The sequence below is a fragment of the Elephas maximus genome, chromosome 4, assembly GCF_024166365.1.
Source record: "Elephas maximus indicus isolate mEleMax1 chromosome 4, mEleMax1 primary haplotype, whole genome shotgun sequence".
Taxonomy (NCBI): Eukaryota; Metazoa; Chordata; class Mammalia; order Proboscidea; family Elephantidae; genus Elephas; species Elephas maximus.
Genome location: NC_064822.1, coordinates 43,289,460 through 43,308,826, shown reverse-complemented (window position 1 = coordinate 43,308,826; position 19,367 = coordinate 43,289,460). Strand labels below are relative to the sequence as shown.

Sequence of the window (19,367 nt, the reverse complement as noted above, 5' to 3'; positions counted from 1 at the left end):
GATTAAAAAAAAAAAAAAAAAATTTTTTTTTTTTTTAGAAGGATAAGCCGTTGCAAAACGCTTCAGTCCAGAAAAGATCAAATGTGCGTAGAGAAAGGCACGGGGTATATGTATGTAGGATAATGTAAGAGAAGAAGTTTAAAAGAAAGAAGCTGCTAGATTGCAATGGGCTTTTTATTGCATTCACAGTGGTGTGGTCTGCAGAAAATGAAGGGGTGAAGGAGTGAGTAGAGAGATGAGGCTCTGGGTGTGTGTGTAGATAATTTAGGCACTGGAGTTGGAAGAAGTGGATAAGTTGTGTTGATTTTATAATAACTCAGGGAAGAAAGAGGAGCCACTGACCTACTATAGTGGCAGAGGGCACCTCATTCCAGAAGAATCTGGAAGAAAATAAATGAACAAGGAGTTGCAGAAATTTAATTTTAAAAGCTAGGTGTAGAAGAGTTTCATATCAGTAGTTTAACAATGAGGAAGAATGAGGCCGATGTGGTGAGTCAGTTATCACCAAAAAACGAAAAACCAAACCTAGCGCCGTCGAGTCGATTCCGACTCATACCGACCCTATAGGACAGAGTAGAACTGCCCCACAGAGTTTCCAAGGAGCGCCTGGCGGATTTGAACTGCCGACCCGTTGGTTAGCAGCTGTAGCACTTAACCACTACGCCACCAGGGTTTCCAAGTCAGTTATCACAGGACAATTATTTTTAAGCCTCATGGAGGAAGAAGAACATGAGTAATCAAAAAGCCAAGGTGGAACTCATAATAACAAAAGGAAATTCAGCAAAGCACTTGCGAACCCTGGAATGCTACTAGAGTGAGGTTCCCTTAAAAGAGTATTTAGGGAAAACTGATAAGTAGCCAAGCAAAGAATCAGTCATTTCAAAGCTAGTCTGACAACCTCACACAGTGAGGGTCTGATGGGAAGGGGCCAGCTGAGCAAACATAGTATGCTATCTTCAACCTGGAAACCCTGGTGGTGTAGTGGTTAAGTGCTACAGCTGCTAACCAAAAGGTCGGCGGTTCAAATTCACCAGGCACTCCTTGGAAACTCTATGGGGCAGTTCTACTCTGACCTATAGGGTCGCTATGAGTCGGAATTGAATCGATGGCAACAGGTTTGTTTTGGTTTTTATCTTTAATCTCAATGGATTCCTGGTGGTGCAAACAATTAAGTGCTCAACTATTAGCAGAAGGGTTGGTGGTTCAAACTCACCCAACCCAGTAAGGTGCCTCACAAGACAGGCCCAATGATCTGCTTCCAAAAGGTCATAGCCTTAAAAACCCTATGGAGCAGTCTACTCTTCATACCTGGGGTTGCCACGTGTTGGAATTAACTGGGTGGCACCTAACAACATCTAGTCAACGGGGAGAGAATGCAGTAACTTGAGCGTCCTCAACTTCACCTTTCCTACATACAAACAAGATCATGGAAGCTCACATGTTGATGTTTTTCTTCCTCCAACATAAAACCAAAAACCAAAACCCACAGTGTAAAACTGAGAGTTTATAGTTTTTTCAGTTGAGTTTTCTCAATTCTTCAGTGAGATCAGTTCTACTGGCAAGAAAAAAAGAGGAATCTAGCTATATAGGAAATAAGGTACTGTATTTTTGGTATTACTCTGAGTAAGTGAATATCTTTCCAAATTGGAAATTATAGGTCCAATATTATAGATTGGAGGAAGACTCATTAATAACCTACCATATGCAGGTGACACAGCCTTGTTTGCTGAAAGTGACAAGGACTTGAAGCACTTCCTGAGGAAGATCAAAGACTACGGCCTTCAGTATGGATTATTCCTCAAAACAAAGAAAACAGAAATCCTCACAACTGGACCAATAAGCAACATTATGATAAATGGAGAAAAGACTGAAGTGGTCAAGGATTTCATTTTACTTGGATCCACAATCAATGCCCATGGAAGCAGCAGTCAAGAAATCAAATGATGCATTGCACTGGGCAAATCTGCTGCAAAAGCCCTCTTTAAAGTGTTAAAAAACAAAGATGTGACTTTGAGGACGAAGGTGCACTTGACCCACGCCATGGTGTTTTCAAGAGCCTAATACGCATGTGAAAGCTGGACAATGAATAAGGAAGACTGAAGAAGACTTGACAGCTTTGAATTATGGTGTTGGAAAAGACTACTGAATTTACTATAGACTGCGGGAGGAATGAACAAATCTGTCTTGGAAGAAGTACAGCCAGATTGTTCCTTAGAAGGGGAGATGGCTGGACGTGTTATCAGGCGGGATCAGTCCTTGGAGAAGGACATCATGTTTGGTAACGAAGAGGGTCAGCGAAAAAGAGGAAGACCCTCAACAGGATGGACTGACAGAGTGGCTGCAATAATGGGCTCAAACATAGCAATGATTGTGAGAATGGCACAGACCCTATTGTATATAGGGTCTCTATGAGTTGGAACTGACTTGATGGCACCTAACATCAAAAGATCTCTGTACCTAAATAGCACAAAATCTCTATCGACTTAAGTTACAACCTTAGGAGTAGCATGGCAGACAAACTAAATTGTTCTGGCCTGTAGAAACCATATTTTCCACAATAAAGAAAGGAAGGAACCACAAGCAAATACCAGCTTATAATTTCTCCATAAAATGACAGACACTCTCCGCCCTGTCTAGGCAAAGGATGCCCATGAACTCTCCCTTAGGGTTTGCCTAAAATATATTCTTGTCCTGGATGTGGATACAACATTCTATAAATACTTCCCCTGATTTTACATGTGTTTAATGCTGTTTATTCCAATGACTGTGTATGCTTGTTGATTGTCATTGAAAGAAGGACCAACTCTCATTCTGATTTATTTTATACCATACTTAGCAGGTTATTATGTACTGATATAACTTCTGATAAACACTATGCAAATTGGCACATCGATTTCTCATACAACAGGGAAAACATCCCAGTATTTTCAGAGTGGTTGAGTGGCTGGAGCAATGGAGGAAAAAAAAAAAACTCCAACAAGCATTCAGTACACTCAGTTCTAGGCTTACTGCTGCCATTAATGCACTGCATTAACCTACCCAAGTAAAATATAAATAAACAAAAAAAATAAGAATTCAAAACCTTCCTAATTAATGTCAATGAATGGGATATAACTGGAGAGTATTATTCAGTGACTGGGTTTTGCCTCTGTCATTAAGAAAAAGTCAGCATTACCATTAATTGACATAGCCTTGGCAATTTCTGTTTCTATTCTAGAGTTTTTTCAAGATAAAAGCCTTAAGAGCTTTCTAATCACTTCAGAAACTGGAAAATTTTAGAAAGGTAGAGTGAAATAATCCCTTAGTGCAAAGGCAAAATTATCTTCCTTTCATTTCCTTCCCCACCTGCAACCAGCCCTTCGCCATATTAACGTTCCAAGACTCAGTGGAGACTCGCTGATGCAGCAGTACTGCCCCGGGCTTCCTGATTATCTCCTTACTATTTACCCTCACCCCCTTTCACCTCTAGAAATCGACTCCATCCTACCGCCTGCCATTCTGAATAAGCCTCCCCATTCCCAAAAAAGTAAAGATTGTTAGGGTGATGCCTTTATCTGTACAGCCCTATATGGAAGACTACGTACGTGACATTAACGAAATTGTAGAACTAACATTTGTTCCCCTTATGCTATTTTCTACAGAGTCCTGGTGGCGCTCTGCTGCTAACCAAAAGGTTGGCGGTTGGAACCCACCAGCTGCTCCGCAGAAGAAAAGACCTGGCGGTCTGCTCCCATAAGGATTATTACTACTACTACTACCCACTGCTGTTGAGTTGATCCTGACTCACAGTGACCCTATACAAGTGAGCAGAACTGCCCCAACAGGTTTCCAAGGCTGTAAATCTTTTAAGGAAGCAGACTGCCACATCTTTTTTTCTGTGGAGTGGCTGATGGGTTCCAACCGCTGACCTTTTGGTTAGCAGCCGAGTGCTTAGCCACTGAGCCACCAGGGATGCTTCTTGTAAAGATTATAGCCTAAGAAGCCCTATGTGGCAGTTCTACTCTGTCATAAAGGGTTGGTATGAGTCAGAATTGACTTGACGGCACACGACAACAACATTTTCTCTTTATAAAATTCATTTCGGTATTGCAAGTGAGGCTGTTCCATTTATTTCAGTAGAGCTTTCCTTGCATACCCAGTTCCTCTTACACCGCTTGTTCCAAGTGCACCCCAAAGTTAACACTGTTTGGCCTCCCAGTGACATAGCTAAGCCAAATGGGGGAGGGGGGGACAGAGGGAGAATCAAAGACAAAATCGTCATGCAGCTTTCTTACTCCAAAAGTGTCACCCATATTTCCTGAGTGTTAGGTGCTTCACAAACCCAAAACCAAACCAAACCCATTGCCATCGAGTTGATTCTGACTCATGGCAGCCCTACAGGACAGAGGAGAACTGTCCCACAGAGTTTCCAAGGAGCAGCTGGTGGATTCGAACTGCCGACCTTTTGGTTAACAGCCATAGCTCTTTACTATTACGCCACCAGGGTGTCTGGGTGCTTCACGGTAATACCTTATTCGATCTAGTGAATGTCATTTTATCTTACCAGTAAGAAAACTGAGCCTCAGGGAGATTCAATAATTCACCCAAGGCCTCACAGCTAGTAAGTGGCAGAGCCAGAGCCAGGAGTCAAAAGCAGGGCTAGATGGCTCCAGGGCGCCACTCTCTGTTTGCCATGCCATGTTGCCCCATGTAAATCCAGGTCAGGACCCAAGGACTCCTGCCTGGCTCTGCAGCTAAGACCCTGGCTGGGTCACTTAACACCTGCAAGCAATTCCACATTTGTAAAACTGACTCATATAGCCTCTTTCATTCCTAAAATTCCATTCATCTAAAAAGTCTTCCTTGATTGATAAGCTCCAAATTATCCATGCACATGGTTCACAGGCTGCACTGACACGTTTACGTGCAGCGCTTGCTACTACTGCTGTCCTGGAGGCCTTCTGCACATGCCTCTTCCCTCCTGCCAAGACCTGCAGGCTACGTCTGTGCTACTGGTCACTCTGTAGTTCTTCTGTTACAAAACACTCAACCAGCCAATAAAAGGGGATCGAGAAAGCAGAACACTGCTCTCCATTGTGCTCCACTCCATGGCTGGTTCATGTCTTCATCGCCCTCCCCTCTTTCTGCTCGCTCTCTGGACAACGCAGAAATAAATATTGCCTGTTTATTGGTGGTACTCAGCAGAAGCAGAGAAATGGGTGAGCCAGCCCCGCATTCCCCAGCTCAGTTTGTAGGGGTACCGCCTCGCTCCAGATGGCTCCACACTCTTTGGTTTCCTAGTTTGGGTTGGTTCACATCTATATACTTCTTCACAGGCATGTGGTGAGAGCATAATTGTGCATTTTATGGTTATGAATGGCACAGCCTGGCAACTCTCCGATTCTTATTTCCATTTGCTGTCATGCATTATCAATCTAATTCCCCATTACACGCCATTTTTTTATGCATTCCTCATACAGCCAGGACAAAGGCAAGAGCCCTGCAAAGAAGTCTGCGTCGCCAGAAGAACAGGCTGATTCTGTTGGAAATTCTGGAGTTATACCTTCAAGCGAGGGGGGATAGGTTTGGGTTAATTTAAAGTGAAAAATATTGCTGGAAGGGTTAGTATTTTGTGCTGGTATTAAGACTGCCAACCCTAACCTTGCCAAGGCATCGCTAACCAAGAAATGGGCCACATCACAGCCCAGAACAAGAGAAGGTTGAACACAGGAGGACCTAACACTTGCTCTTAAGGTCAGTGGGTATTCTAGGTTTCTAAAGAAACCTAAAGGCGTGCCTGGGTGGTACAAATGGTTAAGCGGTTCACTACTAGTGAAAAGGTTGGTGGTTTAAACCTACCTAGTAGCAGCTTGGAAGAAAGTCCTGATGATCTGCTCGCAAAAGGTCACAGCCTTGAAAACCCTAGGAGCAGTTCTACTGCGCACACATGGAGGAGCCACGAGCCGGAATCAATTCAACGGCGACTAACAACAAGCAAACCTAAATAAATCAGTCTTGGAGTGTGGCAGGATAAATTCACTCAGTGACTTACTTCTTTAACAAGGATATACGAAGTGCTTATCATCAATAGCAAGGGCAAATGTAGTAAGCATTAAGTGAGCAGGAAGTATGTAGTAACCACAGATTGGCAAACAATTGCTCATAAGGTAAGGAGTAAGGAGCATGTGAGTATAGTCACAGCTTGGGGTAAAGGGCATGTGTAGAAATGTTCTAGACCGTGGACAACAAACTTCTTGCATTGCATCATGAAATGGCCAGAGCTCCAATTTTAAAACAAAACCAGAAAATATGGCACACAACAGAGACTGGGCTTTCTAACAAGCTAGATCCTGCAAACTACCCCTATGAATTAGACTTAGTTGTGCTGGTAAATCTGCGGAGGGGTTACTCATTCAGTTCAAACGGAGGCCACCAGCTCATTTCTTCTCGATTATTTGCTAATAATAAAGCCACTCAGCTGAACCACATCCCTTGCATCCCTCTATTACTTCGCAACAACCATGATTTTTCTTCTTAGCAGTAATGTCCACCTTCAAAGAGAAAAGCGTTTTGCTTTTGGGGGAGAATACCTAATTTCCACTCATACAATTAAAAACTGAAAACACACACACACACACAAACTCATTAGCACGAATTCTGAGAACCAATAGTAAAGCAGTGGCTCTCAAGATTTCTTATACAGAAGAATCACCTGGGGACCTTGTTAAAGTGTAGATTCTGATTCAGCGTATCTGGCGTGGATATGCAAATTCTCAGCAGGGGTTCAAACCGGTTCAGAGCCACTTCCTAAACAGTAGCAATAGTTCTGATCATCTTCTTGGACAGTAAGAGCAGCAGGATGATAAATATTAGGGGATAATGGTACTGGCAGTCTCAAATATTAGGGTGTGTCTAAATTATTCCCTTTAAGAAAAAGGCATGCTGATCCTACAGGACACAGAGGAAAGGGTGGGACCTGATGGGTTTAGGGAACTAAAAGGAAACTGCTGTGGAGAGTGTTTTTGCTAAACTGGATTTACGCTGATTCAGAAAACTTCTTGCAGAATACAGTAGTGAAACCAGCAGGCCTTTGTGTGCACTAATGAGACTCTGCAGCCTGGAGTTCCAAGAGCTGTTATACCAGCTCTTGAGGTTAAGTATCTTGGGGGAAAAAAAAACACCACAAAATAAAACACTCAAATCTCACCTTCCACCACAGGTCAGAGTTTTAGCGGATATCTTTGACAGATGACAGACTCTTCGATTTTGCTCACTGTAGGAAAATATCTACATATCCTAAGGAGCCCTGGTGGCACAAAGCACTGGGCTGCTAACCGAAAGGTTGGAAGCCTGAATCCACTCAACAGCTTTATAGGAGAAAGACCTGGCAATCCGCTTCCATAAAGATTACAGCCAAGAAACCCTACAGGCCAGTTCTACTCTGTCATGCGGGGTCTCTGTGAGTTGGAATTGACTTGAGGGGACCCAACAACATCTAGATATCCTGCAGAACCAATAGAGCGATCCCTTTTCCTCCTTTTCCTCACTCCAACTCCTGACTTTTGAGAAGCATCCAGTATCTTCTTTTGGTCCACTAAGTACATTTTCAGAGAGTAAAGGCAAGCAAAGAATGAGAAATGGGCAATGTGGAGTCAATGCATCCCCACCATGTCCTTGGTGCAGTAATGCGGGGATGTGGGCCAGAGTTACTACTGACCCTGATAAGTTATGGTGGCTCCCCTTTGCTCCTTGACTCAAGAGGAATGCAGTTTTTAGAACTTAGGGTTAATAATCACTGGAAGATCATTACCCCATTGCTTCTCTTTCTAGGAGGCCCCCCAAATCACTTCTGACTGAGCTGCTAGAAATTATCACAGTGAATAACCTAAATAGAGAGTTTTTGTCATAAGTTTGACTGACACATCAGGTGATATACAAAAAATAAAAGACATGAATTAAAGTCACTGGTGAATCCAGATGTGGTGTGATGGATCACTTTTATATGGCCTTTCTAGCCATGGTCTTGTAATTCTCACCAAAAGACTGGGTGGGACTATGCAAATAAGGTGCTTGTGGCCTACCAAGGGGATTGGACAGCTTGCTAATAATACAAATAAGATGCATGGCACCCTTGTGGGGGGTGGAGAACCAAGCAAATAAGGTATATGGAACCCTAACAAGGGAGCTTGTCAGTTTTGCCATCCCTCGAGGCTTAAAATGAGCCATTACACAAGCAGAAAGAGGGGGCCTCACTACCACCAAGAAGAAGAGACAGGGGCACAGTATGTCTTTTGGTCCCTGTGTTAAGAACCTCTAAGACCAAAGAGACAGCTGTAATACCAGAGATGGCGCAAGGTGGTAAGAAACACTGGCAGAGAAATGGCAGCAGCAGAACCAGGAGACCAGCACAAGACGGCACAGTGGGCTTCCCAATCCACGGAGTGAGGCAGCTATAGTGGGTATGGACAGAGCCGAGCGCCTTTGGGCAGGAGGCTTGCTGGTAGAGTGGGGTGCCTCCGGGCACTGGTCTGCAGAGCTAGGCTTGCTGACCCACAAAGTGAGAGCTGAGCGCCTTTAGGCAGGAGTCTTACCGGCAGAGTGGGGTACCTCTGGACACTTATTGGCAGAGCGAAGCTTGCCGACCCATGGAATGAGAGAGCTGAGCACCTTCAGGCTAACGCAAAAGGGCTCTGTAACACTTGGGATAGCAAGGCAGAGGCCGGGCTGAGGGGCCAAGGCTGAGAGCCCAAGGACCAGAGAAGAGAGGTCTGTTTGTAGACATGGCCAAGAAGCTGTCCTAACCAACTAACTGTATCCTGAGTCCTTTCTGATCCTGAATTGTAACCTGTTAACTTCCCTAATAAACCCCACAACTGTGAGTTCTGTGTGGCCACTGCAGCAAATTATCAAACCCAGCAGTGGAGTAAAGAGTACCATGGGAGGAAGGGCTAGTGTCAGAATTGGTAAACAGGTTGCAGAGAGTAGGTATGTCTGACCTCCACCTCATACGAATGGGCTTTGGGCTAATGCTGATGGTGATTCTCCTCCGGGCTTGTGAAGTTAGAGGAGGTGGTCAGACGCCTCCACCGTGCCATTTTTATACCAGACATACATTCTGATACTATGTAGAGAGTCATTTAAAATAACTTCACAAGCTACTTAACAGTTAGCATTCCTATTTCTCATTTTGACATATTTAACTACAAGTTTTCCAGAAGCTGTATTGTTTCTTTTCTTTACTTTTTAAACAATTATTTGTATATGCAGAAATGTCTAAGAACAAAGCCAGAGGTCTGAAAGTGCCCTATCGTATCTTCAGTCATTCCATGTATCTGGCTAAATGTAGCTCATAACAGATAAACATATGGCTTGGAGGACACGTGTGAATAGAACTCTAAGTATTCTCCACACACACAAAGGCATAAATAATGTGAACACAAGTGGTGTATTTATGCATTAAAGTCAGTAATGATCTTCTGTGAAGGGGGTCTCACCCCACATACATCACACTTACCTGAAGACAAAGGTAGCCTGACACACCCCCTCCATACAACACTGCCTGGACCTTTCCACCTCATCACTCCCTTTTCCATCACAAACCAACCACGTTTCTCCCATCAAACCCATCAGAGTTGACTCAAGGGCCCTTTCCCTCCTAATTCTTGTATACCTGCTCTTCCACAGAGCTTTTTCTCAAGTTCCAGAACCCAAGAAAGGACTAATTTTTTGCCTTTTCTTTTGACCTCAGCTGTAACTTTGCTTTACCGTAAAGCTAGGCATTGGGCATCTATGGGATGCCGTTCTGACGGGTTATGAAATCAGTGACTCACTGAACCTCAAGGGGTCTCAGTTTCCCCAATGACAAGACACTGCTCATGGTGCCAGGCTATCAGGGGATTTGGCAACAATGTCTACAAATTACAACCAGGCCCTATGCCCTAAATAACAAGTCTTAATAATAAAATTAGTTCAAGACTAATGCCAAGAAGACCACAGCAATAGCAGCAACGGATGACAATTGGTCAGAACAAAAGAGGGTGGACAGATTTTCTGATCCTCATTCCTATTAAAGTTGTTCCCCTTAAGTGCAAAAAGAAGAGTTTAATTTTTTCCCCCCAAAAGGCTCCTTCTACCCACACAACTTTGCACACCAGACATTGCTTCTTTCCAAGTTATCTCTAACGAACAATCTATTCACTGCCCAGACAATACAGTGTTGATTCCAATGCATGTCCAAATATTGCCTCCAATTAAATTATTGTGGCTATTTAACCTCCCAGACACACAGGGATTTAAATCTATTTGTCACAGGACCCTCATTCCTGTTGTGCCTTACATAAACTCAACTTTACGCTCAGCGGAATGGATTACCCAGGCTACAGAAAAAAATATACCACAAGTGGCTCGTCTGACAGTCTAGGTTGCAAGGGACTAGTGACACTTTTACAATTAAAACCAGGTTTGCTGATTTGAGGATATGGTTTTCTGGCCGGATGCAAGTCAGACTCCAACATAAATGGGGCCAAAATCTATGAATGGGCTTGAAGGAATTTTTCAAAGCTTAGAAAACAAAACAGTAAAATGTGTTCCACTTCAAAAAAACAAATCAACCCCGCCCCCCCAAAAAAATCCCCAAAACCCACTTTGCTGTTCAATTTAAAGATGGCATACATAGCTTTTTTTTTTTTTTTTTTTACATGGCTAAGTTCCATTAAGTATCATGGGTAAATTATTGCATCCAACTCCTTAGGTACTTTACCCAGTCGGTGGTGGCCTCCCTGGATGAAGTCAGCAGTTTGTTCATGGGATCCCTGACTGGTGCTTTCCCACACAGCACTTGGAGTCGGACTTTTGGAAAAGGATGCTGAGGTGGTAGGGAGCATGAGCAGCTCTTCGAAATACAGTCAGGTAAATCCAGATCAAATCAGCCTGACCAGGTGCCTAAATACAGCTGAGGCAATTCCAGAATTGAATAGGCTGCCACCCCTGAACAGCTCAGACACAGAAATGTGCTTATGTAGGTTTTCTGAAAATCCCTTTCATCAGAGTCTGTGAGGATTCAAGTTAAAATAAGCCAGAAACAGCAGTAGCAGCCTCTATTGGGATGTTCCATTCATGGGGGAGGAAGAGCCTCACCCATTCACGGTGGGGTCAGGGAGTCCTTTACGGCACTGACTCTCCTTTCTCAGCAAACTGAGCTTCCCGGGAAGGGGGGGCTGGCATGGCCGCATCATTCAGAATGAGTATGTCTTATCAAGAAGCCAATGCCAGAGCTATTATTAGGAACAGCCATCCCTTGGAAATATCGCAGAATACGCTTGAATCGACTCAGCAGTTACTCTGCTAACAAGGTATTGGAGAAAAGAAATGAGTCCCTGGTTACACACAGGCAGCCCACACAGCTTTCAAAGTACAAGACTGGTGAATCTTTTCTAAATTTAATACCTACCAACGTTGGGGCAACTGCCTACAAGACAGAAGCACCGCGTTTGGTCATTTTTAAATGACCACGAACCAAAGAGGGTTTCCTCCTGTTCTTCTCTTTGCCCTCTGCAGCTCCCCTTTTTCTCTGCATCAAACTTGCTGCAGCCATTTGGAATGTAAAAGAGCAGTCCATTTTAGCAGTCCCCAGCAGCCGGCATGAACTGCCTGCCTCCTGCCACCCTTGTCCGAAATGCTATGTTCTGCATCTAAAGGACAAGACTACCCTGTCATTTCCATAAAATGGTTAAAAAAAAAAAAAAAAATTCCACCCGGCTCTGCCTACAGCAATGTCCTTTCCTCTTTGCCTTTGTATATTCAGATAGTGTGTGACTGTGGTGCCAGAAAGAAAGTGTGTTCGGGGGTGACGGGGTGCGCTGGAGTGCAGCAGAATATAGTATATGCCTCACGTGGGGTTTGCATTCTTAAAATGTAACACATACGCGAAACAAAATACTACCCTAAGCCCTCCGTACCGAAGAAATGTCATGTCCTTTTTACCAGCCCAGCATTTTAAAATGGAAAGAGAAGTGCTGCATAATCCATTGCCTCCCTGCAGTCGCAACTGGGAAACAAAGACACATTACCTTTTATTTTTTGCGCTTCCAAGGGAGCCGAGGAACTTCAGGTTTTAACCAGCTTATCCACAGAAACGGGCATCCCATTAGCCCCAGATGCGCAGGCCCGTGGCCTACCAGGGAGCATCCACGTCCCGGCACCTCCTCCACCACGGCGCCCGCAGTCGCCCTGCTGGGTCCTCGCGCGCGCTCCCGCCCCCGCCGCCGCTGTCGCCGCCGCCGCCGCCGCCTTGGGTCCTCCCGGGTTAGCCCATCGCCCGCTCGCGCCTCTCCCGCGGAGCCTGGCCCTGCGCCAGGGAGCCCGGCCGCGAGCCCGCCCCTCGCCCGGCCCGGGCCCGCAGCATGCTGCGGGGAGTGCCCCGCGCGCCGACGGTGCCGATGCCGGGCCCGTGCGTCCCGTGCGCCCTGGCCCCCGCCCGCTGCGTCTCACGTGCAGACAAAACACGCTCTCCACGACGCGGCGAGCCGAGGGGCAGGGCGGACCGGAGAGCGCCTGGCGGCTGGCCGGGCGGCCGCTAGGTCATGTGAAAGGCAGGGACCGGGCGAGCCCCGCGCAACCTCCCGCGCCGCCGCCGCCTCCCGCGCCCCGCTGCCCGCGCCCCGCGGGGCCTCGGAGCGCCGCCCGAACCCGGGACAACAATGAACGCCCCCGCCCCCCGCTCTGGCCCTGTCTTCCAGCCTTTCAAAGCCGGGAAAACCCCAAGTCGCCCCCGAGATGGTTGATCTCCCAATTTCCTCTCCGCTGCACATGCAGTCAAGACAAAGTTAGGTCCTGAATTAGGCTGCTAACCGGGAGAGGCTGTGCGAAGTCGGAGAAAATCCCTGATGGAAAATAGTGTGGGTGTGAGCGTGAGGGGATGAAGAGGAATCTAATTCTGAAACAGAGGACCCCCAAACAAAACCCACCAAACCGACCATAGGAGAGAGACTCTCTCTTACCCTGGGAGCCCTTAGAAGGCAACTATCTCGGCGGAAGGTGCAGCGGTTATCCCTCTCTCTCCTCTAATTTTCTTGAATATTAATCTCCCCTCAACTCCTTGGAAATGGAAGTTCCTGCGAGATAACCCAGTCATTGGGGCTATTGTCAAGGATTTGCAACAATTACTGGAGATGGGAGACTTCCATTTCAAAAGACCTGGGGGAGGAAAATGGGGTGACACATTCCCTTTCCAAAAAATAGCAACAAACTCTGAAAATATCACTACTGAGAACAATAACTCAATTCACATTGTATGTCTAAATGTTTATTGCTTGAGGAGCTCAATTTGCCCTAGACACATTTTTTCATGAATTGTCAAAACACTGTTGATAAAATAAAGGGAGACAGCGCGAGCACTCGCTGTGCGAAGGTGGAAAAGCCGACCTGTCTAAGGGGTAAAATCTCGGTCTAGAACCCGCTCATCGCTCGAGTTCCCAACACTCACCCATCTACTTTTGGAGGGAAAGAGGGAAGGAGGCCCTGGTAAATCTAGCACCATTATTTCCAGGGTATTGGCAGGCAGTGAAGACCTACAAACTTTGTAAGCAAATTGAGATCTCTCACATCCTGTCTTCCAACTCATGGAAAATTCTTTCTAGAGACAGGTTGTGTACTCTTTTCTAAAGATCGCTGGTGAAAATTTTTGACAGTTGTAGGAGGTCTCACAGTCAAAGTCAAGGAAATGCTGCATAAATTTAGTGCTGGGGAAAAAGATGAACACTGGTGTTAAGGCCCACCTGTCTTACTGACCTGAGTGGCGCAAACGGTTAAGCATTCGATCACCAACTGAAAGGTTGAGGTTTGAGCCCATCTATGAGGTTTTTTATGAGGCACCCCGGAAGAGAGGCCTGGCAATCTGCATCCAAAAGCTCACAGCCTTGAAAGCCTTATGGAGCACAGTTCTACTCTTTGTTGCCATGAGTCGGAATCAATTTCAGAGCAACTACTTTGATTTGTCGTTGTTATCTTCCTTCAGGCTGTCAATCACCACCTACTCACGACTGGGAGACGTCTGATTACCTGCTTCTGAGTAATGGAAAGCCGTGTTTGAATTGGATTCGTCTGTACTTTTGTAGTTCTCAAGGATTTTTCTAATACTAAACTCAGTTCTTTCACAGTACAATTGAAGCCCATCTCCTTGGTTTCTGAGACTTTTAAGGGGACTATTACTTTTTGGAAGGAATTTCCAGTTCTGGTGTGTTTTGACTGCAACACTTAGTGAGGGTGATTGATAGAACGTTGAGACTTATATCTCTCTTGCCATATGTACTTACCATTCTCAGAAGAGTCCTTGGGTTTCCATCTGTATCAGTTGTTGTTGCTGCCTTCGAGTTGGCCCCCAACTCCTGATGACTCCTGACTCATGAGGACCCTATGCTCAACTGAATGAAATGCTACCTGATCCTGCACTATCCCCATGATTGGTTGTGGATAGGACCATTGTAATCCATAGGGTTTCCATTGGCTGTTTTTTGAAATAGATTACCTCGCTTTTCTTCCTAGTCTGTCTTAGCCTGGAAGTTCTGCTGAAACCTGTTCAGCATTGTAGCAACACACAAGCCTCCACTAACGGATGGATGGTGGCTCTGCTTGAGATGCATTGGCTGGGAATCCAACTGGTCTCCTGCCTGGAAGGTGAGAATTCTACCACTGAACCACCAGTGCCCCACCCATCTGTATCTACCTACTGCTTTTTCTGCCTTGGCCATTCAAGTTCTCAATGTGTCCTTAACTGAACTCCTCATTACATACCCAAATCCTCTTTGTGGAACAGCAACCTCTCAAGTCAGAAGCAGAGGTAGAGAAGTCTTTTATCTCCTTTCTTTCTTCCTACATTCAATTAATCATTAAGCCTGTCTGTCCTCCTAAATATCTCTTAAAATTCATTGGGAGCAGCTCCTTCCCTGACTTGTTCAAATAGTGTCCAAAACCAAAACCTAACCTGTTACTGTCAAGTCTATTCTGACTCCTAGCAACCCTGTAGGACAGAACAGAACTGCCCCATAAGGTTTCCAAAGAGGGGCTGGTGGATTTGAACTGCTGGCCTTTCAGTTAATAGCCAAGCTCTTAACCACGGCACCACCAGGGCTCCATGGTGCCTGGTACCTATTAATCTTTATTGAATGAGTAACCACTGCCCCAGCCTAGGTCAGTGCACATCACCTTTCACTGGGATGAAAGCAGCCTCCAGACTGGGCTCTAGTCTTGTCCTTCCCAAATGCATTTTCCGTACCACTTGGAATGAATCTCTTAAAACTCAGATCTGATCATATAACTTTTTTATTCAAAACCTTTCACGGTTTCTCTCGCTCTTAGAAATAAAGTCTACACTCCTTCAGATAGTGTATTAGCTACAGTGCTGCCGTAACTAATTACTACAAACTGGATGGCATAAAACAGCAGAAATTTAATCTGTCACAGTTCTGGAGGCTAAAAGTTTGAAATCAAGGTATCAGCAGGGCCATACTCCCTCTGCAGTTTCTAGAGAAGGATCTTCCCTTGACTCTTCCTAGTGCCTGGTGTTTGCCAGCAGCCCTCAGCATTCCTTGGCTTATAGCTGCATCATTCTGGCCTCTTTCTCCCTCTTCACATGGCTAGTCTCCTCTGTGGGTGACTGTATGCCTGAATCTACCTCTCCTTTCTCTTATAAATACACCAGTCATTGGATTTGGGCCTACCCTAATTCAGTAATACTCCATCTTAACTTCTCAACTAATTACACCTGCAAAGACCCTACTTCCAAATAAGGCGGCATTCTGAGGTTCCCAGTGGACATGAATTTTGAGGAGAAACAGTTCATCCCAAAAGAGCCTTGGTAGCGCAGTGGTTAAGAGCTGGGCTGCTAACCAAAAAGTCACCGGTTCAAACCCACCAGCCACTCTGAATTCCATAAAGATTAAAAAAACCCATTGCTGTTGAGTACTGCCCCATAGGGTTTCCAAGGCTGTGATCTTTTCGTTATGGGGCAGTTCTATTTTGTCCTTACAGAGTTGCTATGAGTCGAAATCAACTCAATGGCAATGGGTAATCTTTCCATTATAGTTCAACCCAGTACAGGTGGTTAGAATGTCCTGAGAATCAGGCCCTCCTTATCCATTCAGCCTTATACTTTACCCCACTAGGGTCCCCAGTACTCTCTACCCTCCAGCTACATAGGCCTCCTTTAGGTCCCCATATGTGCCAGTCTCTTCTTCCTCCCCTCGCCACTCAACAGCCAGCAAGCTATTACAAGCTAACTCAGATCATGTCACTGCTCTCCTTAAACGCTGTCAATGGCTTCTCGTTGCTCCCGAAGCATCTTCCCTGTCTTCATCACGTACTCTCCCTCTCCCTCGCTGTGTTTGCCCACACAGGTCTCCTTCTGCCCTTGAACGAATCTTTCTCTTTTGGCTTTTGCATTTCTGTTCCCCCTGCCTGGAATACTCATCCACCCTCCCAACCCCAGTCTTTGTGTAGCTGGCTCCTTGTCACCAGGTTTCAGCTCAAATGCTGCCTTCTAGAGAACCTTCCCTGGTCAAGCACATGGGAAGTGGCCTCCTCTAGGCACTCTTTGTATCATCAGCCTGTTTATTTTCATCTTAATGCTTAACTGCAATTGGTATCTACAACCCTGTGTTAAGGGCACAGCAGGACATCAGACTGCCTGGACTTGAATTCTGTGTCAGCCACCTAATAGCTGTGCAACCTTGGGCAAGCTTCTTAACCTCTCTGTGCCTCAGTTTTTTTGTTTGTTTGTTTGTTTTTATCTATGAAATGGGGATAGTAATATTCCCTACTTGTAGGGTTGTTATAAGGCTTAAATGAATTAATATATGTAACTACAACAGAGCCTGGCCATACAAGCATAAGCCCCGTGAGGGCCTCTGTGTGTCTTGTTCTCTCTGGGTAGCTCTGCATCCTGGAGTAGAGCCTGGCAGGAGATCTCTTTTTCCTCCCTACCTCCTCATGCCCCACAAGCCTTTTGTGCTTAGAGCCCAACTGGGTCTGGGTAAGGTAGATAATTTAGGGAAGAAAAATTGTATTTGAAGAGTTTCAAGTACAGGTAGAAAGAGGCTATGGTAAAACTTGGATGAGAGATAAAATTCCAACCTAGATTATCTGCCAGGTAATGAAATATGAAGGAAGTATATTCCTTGTTTCACCAGGAGTTATCCTTGGAGTCGATAGATGAAAAGCTTTGCCAGTCAGGATTCTGTAACGGTCCATTTCCTGAACAGTGGCCAGTTCTACTACTGAGAAATCAGGCAGTTACTTGCAAAGGCAGAAAGAATCAAAGCATCTTTTGCAAAGCGTTCATCCATGTAACCAGCCCTAACTTGTAGCTGTGATGAAAGAATATACAGTGTTTCCATTTTCAGCCCCCATATAATACTTTTTGAAGGATCTAACTGAAAAAAGGAAGTGGCAGGCTCCTCTACAGACATTCGCCTTTGTGTTTTGCTTTCACTTCTGGAGAAGAGTCTGAAAGAAGGAGAAATACTTTTCTCTTCTCCCTTCTAGAAAGCAAGCAGGAATTTGAGACTTGAATATCCATGGCTCCTCTTGCCTCTCTCACAGAAAGCTAAGGAGCTTCCTTTTGAAAAGAGCTGAATTGTCAAAGAGAAGGAAGTGTTCTGAAGCTTGGAGATGAAAGTGGAGGGTGGAAAGTGGTGAGGAAGGGAGGGAGGAACCCCACAAGAAGGAAGGGCGTAGCATTTTCAGCCAGGTGAGACCCTTACCCTCTGCCTATATAGTGCATGCGGACACTGTGTAAGGTACTAGCCTCCAAGAGGTGTGTCCTAGGTAATATCAGCAAAGGATCCTGGGGTTTGGCCAGGAGGGATGGAGTCTTTGAACCTGAAGGTCTTGGGCAGTAAGCATCTCAGTGGCAACATGTTGGATTAATAACAAGAGACCCTTTTCTTTTTTTGAGGTACAATGTGAACTAAGGGAGAGCGAAGACGGAAGGAACTTCTTTTACCTTGGTGAGATTTAATTGGGTTTAGAGAAATAATTGATGTGATTTTTTTTTATGCCCAAAGATGTGAAGCAAAAATATACCTTCTATGCTAATTAAAGGTACCAGGTTCTTAACTCTGGGAAGTGAGTCACACACAACTTTCCTAAGGAGCTTGGGCAGTATATGGGGCAATTGGATAAGATTCCTCAGTTCTGGTCTTAGCTAGAGTACCACCGTTGATGGAGAAAGGTGGTTCCTGCTCATGCATTGGTGTATCTGCCTGCAGTGGGAGGGTGGGTCTGGGTTCTGGGCTGCATAATCCCTTTCCAGGAGCCAATAACATTGAACAGCCCTGGACTTTTGCTTTTAAGGCCCAGTGTGACCTTGACAAGCTTCTTAACCTTTCGCTGCCTGTTTCCTGACCTTTAAAGTAGGCCTGATAATAACCTCTATCTCAAAGCCTTGTGAGGATTATGGATTCAACACACTATTTTGAAAACCATACAACTGTTTATACTTAACATTGTTGGTGTGTGCCATCAAGTCGATGCCAACTCATAGTGACCCTATATGACAGAGGAGAACTGCCCCATAGGGTTTCCTAGGCTCTAATCTTTATGGGATGAAGCCCTGGTGGTGCAGTGGTTAAGGGCTCAGCTGCTAAACAAAAGGATGGCAGTTCGAATCCAACTGTTCCTTGGAAACCCTATGAAGCAGCTCTACTCTGTCCTGTAGAGTCACTATGAGTCAGAGTTGACTCCATGGCAGCGGGTTTGGTTTTTTGTTTTTTTGGTTATCTTTGTGGGAGCAGATCACCAGGTCTTTTCTCCATGGAGTGGCTGGTGTATTCAAATTGCCAGCCTTTCCTTTAGCACCCAAGTGCTTAACCATTGCACTACCAGACTCCTTTAATAATTAATAGCTAACGTTATTATGAGTACTTACTCTGTACCAGGCGTAGTACTAAGAACTTTCCAAACAGTAGTTAATTTAATCATCTCAAGAATCCTATGTTGTGGAAACTGTTTTTATCTTTCTCCTACAGATGTGGAAGCTGAGATTTGGAAAGATTAAGTAACATGCCTAAGGTGATTCTGCTAATCAGATTTGAATCCAGAGTCATGCTTTGGAGTCCCTGAGCTCTTTTCTTACAAGATCTACTACCATGTACTATGTGAATGACAAATATTACCAGTCACAGTGAGCATGGCCCTGAATTTACTTTATATACACTATTAATTATGGGTTTAAATCATGGCTGGAGTTGGATGGCACCTGGGAGCTGATAATATGCTGTATTGTTACATTAGTACCTAACCTGTACCATATGGACTTAGATTTACATTCCATTTTCTGTCTTTCTGGAGGATAACACTGGCATCTTCTCCTTCCATACTTCAACCAGAGTTTT

At 45.0% G+C, this 19,367-nt stretch overlaps 1 protein-coding gene across 7 annotated transcripts in view; it reads right to left on the bottom strand.

Moving 5' to 3' along the window:
* The window catches only part of FRMD4A (FERM domain containing 4A), a 373,626-nt gene that overhangs the window by 228,964 nt on the left and 125,295 nt on the right, over window positions 1-19,367 (bottom strand). Inside the window, exon 1 of one of the 7 annotated variants that reach the window (XM_049881960.1) lies at window positions 12,048-12,570. The exons of the other annotated variants lie outside the window; for them this stretch is intronic. The gene's annotated coding sequence lies outside the window, so the exon portion shown is untranslated. Of the gene's footprint in view, window positions 1-12,047; window positions 12,571-19,367 lie in introns of those variants that run through there. 7 annotated transcript variants of the gene reach the window in all.